The 7415-nt window shown below is 35.1% G+C and overlaps 1 non-coding gene across 1 annotated transcript; it reads right to left on the bottom strand.

Moving 5' to 3' along the window:
- Positions 1-3905: 3905 nt before the first annotated feature.
- Smp_tRNA_00933_Gln_TTG.1.1 lies at positions 3906-3972 on the bottom strand. The gene has a single exon. It is a non-coding gene (tRNA).
- Between the last annotated feature and the right edge of the window lie 3443 nt (positions 3973-7415).

Raw genomic sequence — 7415 nt, 5'->3', positions numbered from 1 at the left:
CTTATAAATCACCGTATTAATAACTTATTTTTTGAACCTGATAAATAAATCCAAGTATTACTGTTGTGACGTTCGGTGTCCAAAATCTAGTACTGATACACAATCTGTTACTCGTAAATTCTCCAACTGACTACTCGAGTGATAACACAATAACGAACGAGAAAGTATATTGAACTACCAAATGGAATGTACAGATACTCATTCATATATATCACTCTAGTCCTTAGGAAATGGATCCATTTCCTGGCCAATGAAATGCACTTGCCCTTTAGGTCACTTCTGATCGCCATCGGCTGAGCTTCTAATTAGGTTACTTCTGATTGTCTCTCCATATAATACTAAATGGTTTAAATGATACCTACGAACGATTTATACTTCAATTTCACTTACTTCTTAAACAATGTTTAAGTTGAATTCACTTAGGATTGTTTGCTCGGATCTTCTCATTGATGTTTTGGACTGCAATTGACCAGTCTCTTATTGGCATATGTGCAACCTGTATGACTTGTCTTGTAATTGCCTTAAGTGAAAAACGCGCGTCATGGATTCCACTGCTAGCCACCATCCATCTTGCTTATTATGTACGAGTTGTTTGCTTATCTCTTTTTTCATTTATGAAGTTATTGTGAGACATTTAATTATTTTTCTGCTATTGTTTACATCATATCTGAATGATTTGTTGATACGTGTGATAATTTAAATCAATGGAATAGTTTTTTTTCCAAGTGTTTACTTCGTTTTAAATGTTCGGTTTGTTGTCAGTTCCGGTGGTAACACGTTTCCACAGTTGAATAGTTTTACTTGTGGAGCGTGAGTGATTTTTTCTAGACAATATAATCGATACAAACTTTTGAGAAGCATAGAGTACAATACAAAGATTGGACTTGATAGTGTCGAATAAATTAAGCATTCGGTAGAAAGTTGTTAATAATGTGAATATTGATAATGATAAAATAATAATAGATCAGAAGGGGTTTTTGTGGAGATTTTAGTATTTCCATAGTTAAAATCATGAGTCAATTGAAGATAGACCATCAGGGAAAACCTGGAAGCACTGGACGGCCGTTTCGTTCTATTGTGGGACTCCTCAGCAGTGCGCATCCACAACCTCGCCTCGCGAGCTAGAATCAAACCGAGGACCTACCAGTCTCACGCCAGAGCACTCAACCGATAGACCATTGAGCCGGCATCCAACGTTGTTAATGTCTAACTTCAACCAATCCACGATTTTTGAGCTTCTATTGACTCATGATTTCAGCTATGAAAATATTAATAATCATGTTTTTGGTATCCCAGTCAATAGAAGTTCGTAAATCTGACGTTTTGTGACTTCATTTTAGTCACTTATTGAGAGTAGATAAGTAAGTAACCAAATAAGTGATCACAAGTTTAAGTAGTACAAAAGAAACAAAGCAGAATAGTTTTAGTATAACCAAAATCATAATAGGTCTGAGGACGTAAGTGTAATGGGAATTTTCACTCCAGACAATTTTTTATGAGACATCACTTTGTTTATTTCTGTATATGACGGTGGATATGAAAAATGTTTAATTTGTAATATGAATGCGTAGAGTTAGGAGTTGTGTGTGTGTCTAGATTATGCGGAAAATGAATAGACTGAAGGTCTTAGGTTTAAACCATACGTGTGAGATTGTGAATGTACATTGCTAAGAAGTCCCATGCTAGGATGAAACTGCTATCCGGTGCTTCCAGGTTTTCAAAGGTTATCTAACTTAGATTGGTTCATGATCTCAATAAAAATGAATTAAGTTAAGAGTGATTATTTGGAAAGATAATCGAGGTCTGATGAATAGTTAGACATTCGAGGAGTATAAATATTTGGTTTACTTACACTGGATTAACAAGAAATTTGATTATTTGTCATCAATAACTTGGCTATTAATGTTCAAATCGGATTTCTGATATCCGTTGTAATTCAAAGAGTTTAGGTTTACGTAGTAAGAGTGAGGCTGGATTTTTGAATTAGATTTACAAATTAGGGTTAGGGTTTTCATTACGAACTGACATCAGCTACAATGCAATCATTATCACTCTTCTGTTTACAAAGTTTAGAAACTTAAGGTTGTGATTTAGAGTAAGAGTTAGAAAAAAAGTTTATTATCTATCTTCACTAAACATTTGACTACGGATTGAATCACATTAGGCACTTTAATACATAATCTGCTTTAGGAGAAGGTATGTTTTATCACTTAGCTTGAGCGCTATCTTAAGTTCACATTTTGGTTGCATATTGGATATTTTTATTGATTCCGAGCATTTTGGAGAATGAATTAATGTCAATTTTCATCTATTTAACTATAACACTAGAAATTTCATTTCGATAATCTAAAGCTATCTACATACTTCTTCTGTGAACACAACACTGTAGCACATTCGAACTTGTCAGATCAAAAAAAGCTAATAAAGGGAAATTTAAAGCTCAGTGAAAATTACGTTTTTCATATGTACCATCCACCCACTAAATGAACGGAAGAAATGCTACAAAATTGTATATGGATTTAGCATTGAAGAGCGGATGAACTATAAACCCACAGTCACCAATCGTATTTCAAATATTTTTTCCGAATTATTTTGAGTAATTATAATTTAAATATGTTAAAGAGTTATTTGTTGTAATATTGCATAATTGGTGTTGAGAAATCCATACTGTACTCAAAATTTGTTTTCTTGAGTCAAAACGGTTATTCTAAACAAAGATGGACAGTGGCTAGCAGTGGAATATAGGAGGCACATTTCGTTCTATTTGAGACCCGTCAGCTAGATGTACCTGCATCCCACATTTGATGTTCAATCTGGGACTCCTACCCAGTACCGTTCGCACAAGCAGTTGTCTATCAGGACTCAGTAGCTAAGTGGATAACGTGATGGCGTTTCATGTGGATGGTACTGAGTTCAAGTTCCAGTGTAAGCATCAATTCTGGGACTCAGGCACGTCTAGCTGATGATCCCCAATGGGACGAAACATGCGTCATGGATTCCACTGCTATCCACCATCCATTTTTGCTCAGAATGCTTGTCTCTGAGGGCCATATCAAGGCAATACTCACAGTATGCTTGTATGCCAATAAGAGACTGATCAATTGCAGTCCCAAAACATCAATGGGAAGATTAAAGTCAACAATACTAAGTGAATCCAAACGGTTATTGTCATTAATTTTTCTTCAACATATATGTCCTACTATAAACAGTTAAAATTAAGATAAACTCTGTAAGAAATGATAAAAATCTGGGTCAAGTAAATACTAACAGGAAGGAACGAAACAGAAATTAGGAAAATACCTTCGAATATTAAAAAAAAACAGTAAAAATCATTGATCTATATTTCATACATTCTTGAGTACTTTTATTTCTGCACAACACACACACATACCTATATACCCATGTGTATATATATTTTCTCGATCTTGTCTGTGTGTGTGTGCAAACGTCAACATTATCCACTTATATCTGTCGTCAAGATTTCCTGCAGTAGATTTGTTACAATGACAGTTTGGAATTATGATTATTATTTTTACTTAGCCATTAATTATTTATGAAGAATTTCATTTATTATGACAAGTGATTTTAATTAAAGACAAAAAAGAAATCACTAGTTTCTTTTTGAGTCGTTGTTGTTGTCGTCGTCATCGCTGTTAGTGTTATTATAGGTATAAGAACATTTCATAGTGAATATGCTTACGGTTCACAATTTATTTGTTTGGTCTTCTATCAATTTAGTTGATGAAGAAAAAGAAAAGAGATACATAGATGTCGGCACTTTTGTTATTTTTAATAAAAGTAGGATGTAAGCAAAGATGGACAGTGGCTAGCAGTGGAATACAGGAGGGACATTTCGTTCTATTTGGGACCCGTCAGCTGGATATACCTGCATCTCAGAGTTGATGTTCATTCTGGGACTCGAACCCAGTACCTTTCGCTTCAAACGCCATCGCGTTATCCACTCGGCCACTGAGTCCTGATAGCCACTTGTTTGTGCGATGGGGGAAGTTAGATTCATTTAGTATTGTTTTTCTGAATCTTCCCATCGATGTTTAGGACTGCAACGCGATGGCGTTTGAAGCAAAAGGTACTGGGTTCGAGTGAGTTCCAGAGTGAATATCAACTCTGAGATGCAGGTACATCCAGTTGACGAGTCCCAAATAGGACGAAACGCGCGTCCTAGATTCCACTGCCAGCCACTATGCATCTTCGCTTACAATGCTTGTGAATTAAGGCTATATCGAGTCAATACGTACAGTATGCACATATGCCAATTAGAGACTGACCGGTTGCAGTCCTAAACATCGATGGGAAGATTTAGACATACAATACTAAATGAATTTAAAAGTAGGATGTGTTTATGAATTATATGTAGTAGGTTTGAAGAAAATAATGAAAAATAATATAGTAAATAAAAACAAGAGGGGTTGAAAGGAGCGTGTGTGCATTGTAAAAGCTTTAGTAATTCAGCAGTTCAGAGTTGAGCTTCTGTTTTTAGTTTGTTTATTTGCTCATTTGCTGCTGAGTATCTAGTTGTTACTAACCTCTTTCAGCTTTTCGTAACTATGATTCAGTTATGTCATATATTTCGTTAAAATCATAAACCGATCTAAGTCAAATAAGCGTTGAAAACCTGGAAGCACCGGATGACCGTTTCGTCTTAATGTGCGATTCTTCAGCAGTGTTCATTCAAAGACCCTCAACCGGGCATCAAACCCAAGACTTTCGGTATCGTGTATGAACGCCTAACACCTAGATCCCTGAGCCAACATCCAGTGGTGTACTAGAATAAATTTGATCCATTCACAATATCGAGCGACTACCTTCAATTGTCTTCATTGAGTTTCCTCATGACGTCCGATATGGTTAAATTGCACTGGTCATGGGTTCTTATTAGAACTGAGGAAATTTCTGCTTTCACGTGAGGTCATGTCATGGGTTCCATTCTTGAATACAGGATCATGATATTGCATTGCTGAGGAGTCCTACTTTAGGATGAAACTGCCATTTATTACTTCCAGTTTTTCAATAACTATCTGACTTAGATCGGTTCGTGACTTTAATGAAATTCAACACTTTTCACAATCCCATGCTGAATATCTGCTATGTACCTGATCAATGTGTTATTTTGTTCCTCGTTATTTTTTTAACTTCTTGATCATTAGGCATTCTTCTTTTTATACTTGAATTCACCAAATAGTATATGATGAGCTCTTTTTTATTTTATCAATGAACTTGTCATATTTTTCAAATCACCTTAAATACTACTGAAAAGTTTCAGTAATACAAAATTGTCGAAAACTAATGTTTTCTTTTGTAAATTACCTTTACTTAATATCCATGAATCTCTAGTTTTAATCATTGTTCACCATATTATTACTATTGTTACTTGTCATAGGCCAAGTTATGTTGGTGTGAATATTTGTGTAATAGAATACATTCTAGTTGTACATTGAATCCAATTACATTATACGTCATTTATGTTGAGAAAATTTAAGAGTAAAGGTTGATGTGGACTGGTAATCGACTAGTCAAAACGTCCATAACACATTGTAAGCAAAGATGAATAGTGGCTAGTGGTGGAATCCAGTTTGACGCGCGTTTCATCCTATTTGGGACTCGTCAGCTGGATGTACGTGCACCTCAGAGTTGATGTTCACTCTGGGACTCAAACCCAGTATCTTTCTCTTGAAACGCCATCGCGTTATCCACTCGGCTATTGAGTTCTGATCAGTTGCAGTCCTAAACATCAATGGGAAGATTCAAACAAACAATACTAAATGAATCCATAACGTATGTTCAAAACTGGAACAACGACTATACTGAATTTACAACAGTGAAATGAAGGTTAGTTTATAATTAACAAGTTTCATCATAGCATTTTACACAATCACTTCTCTTTATGGATTTAAGTAAATCATGAATAACAGTTGAAGTGGAGCAATGTGAATTATTCTTATTGGCTGGTTGTATAACATCTTAATAAATATTGAACAATGCTATCTGACAGTTGTCAAATAGTCACGGTAAGGAATTCGCCTTTCCTCAAAAACTATTTCTACTCATACTTCAACTTGCATTAAACATTGAATTGATCCATATCAGTTTGCTTAGAAATGGAAAAAAGTACCTTATATGCTGTTGTTGTTCCACATCATGATATAGTGTTCAGCTTGAAAAAGTATTTTCAATGCGCTTTTTTGGATTATACTTCTGCCTTCAAATTTGTTCCAAGACAACTGCTGCTTAACAAGTTTTCTAGAGTTCACACCGACTGCTGGGTGACCAAATATGTTCTTACCTCTCTGGAAGAGAACAGTGCCCCGTGTTTGGAAGAAAGCATTCTACGTCTCTGCTAACTCACTAAGGTGGGCCACAAGGCTCTGTTCATTACCCTTTTCCTTTTTTTATGCATAATTTGTCATCTCCCACAGAAAATAATTTTGTTAAATATGTGAATAATTTCATTGTATGTTCTCCAATTTCCACCTGTTCAAACAACTTTGAATTAAACGAGTTCTTGTCTCTTATTGAACGACGGTCATCTGATAATGGTCTCATACTTATTCCCTCTAAATGCCAAACTTTTAACTTTAGCCTGTGACATGAATAGCACGTAAACATCCTGTTGAGAGCCCTTAAAGCTTTATTTTTACTAATTTGGTATATGAATAATGGATTTGAATCCATGGGAACCCACAGTGCAAACATGAATGTGTTCTCGAGCTTATAAAATTAATTCATAGATATGAAAATTTAGAAATGAAGAGTTTAATATTATGAAACATACTCCTATTTACATAAGCCTCATTTAACAAGCGGCTATATTCAGAAATGTTGGAGAAGATTTGTAGCTCAGGTGGATGATTGTGATCAAACCATCCAGCTCAGGGAACAAAACTCCATCAAAAAAAGTTCAGAAATGCTTTTAACTTGGGTAGAGAAGTAGTTTCTTAATCAAAGATTTCTGATAATTAGTGAGTTCATTAATATGAATAAAATTCCAGGGATTATAATCAATTAAGAAGTCATAATTTCAGTTGAAGAATCTTGTAAATATCTGCTGAGTTGAGAGGATAAACTTGGACGTGGTTGCGAAGCCAGAAATGAAGATTTATTACCCTATCAAATTGTAGCATTCGATGTGAATTTAGCGGCCTGACCAATTTATTTGGTCTTTATCAACCGAGAAACAACTGCGTTGATATAACGATTTGTATTGTTGCCCCAACAACTGTTAAACAATCAAAGTGTTTCTGTCTTACTGACAGATAATTTGGTTGCATCTGAACAGAATAAAAATACTTTACTCTTTGAGGTTTTGTTATCACACAAGCATTTTCCTACCGTTGTATATTAGATCCAACATATGATATGGGGAACAATTTCATAACCACGAAACCTTTGGGTGTTGC

The sequence above is a fragment of the Schistosoma mansoni genome, chromosome 4, assembly GCF_000237925.1.
Source record: "Schistosoma mansoni strain Puerto Rico chromosome 4, complete genome".
Classification (NCBI taxonomy): Eukaryota; Metazoa; Platyhelminthes; class Trematoda; order Strigeidida; family Schistosomatidae; genus Schistosoma; species Schistosoma mansoni.
The sequence above is the reverse complement of the archived record's forward strand: the minus strand, read 5'-3'. Positions and strand labels throughout refer to the sequence as shown.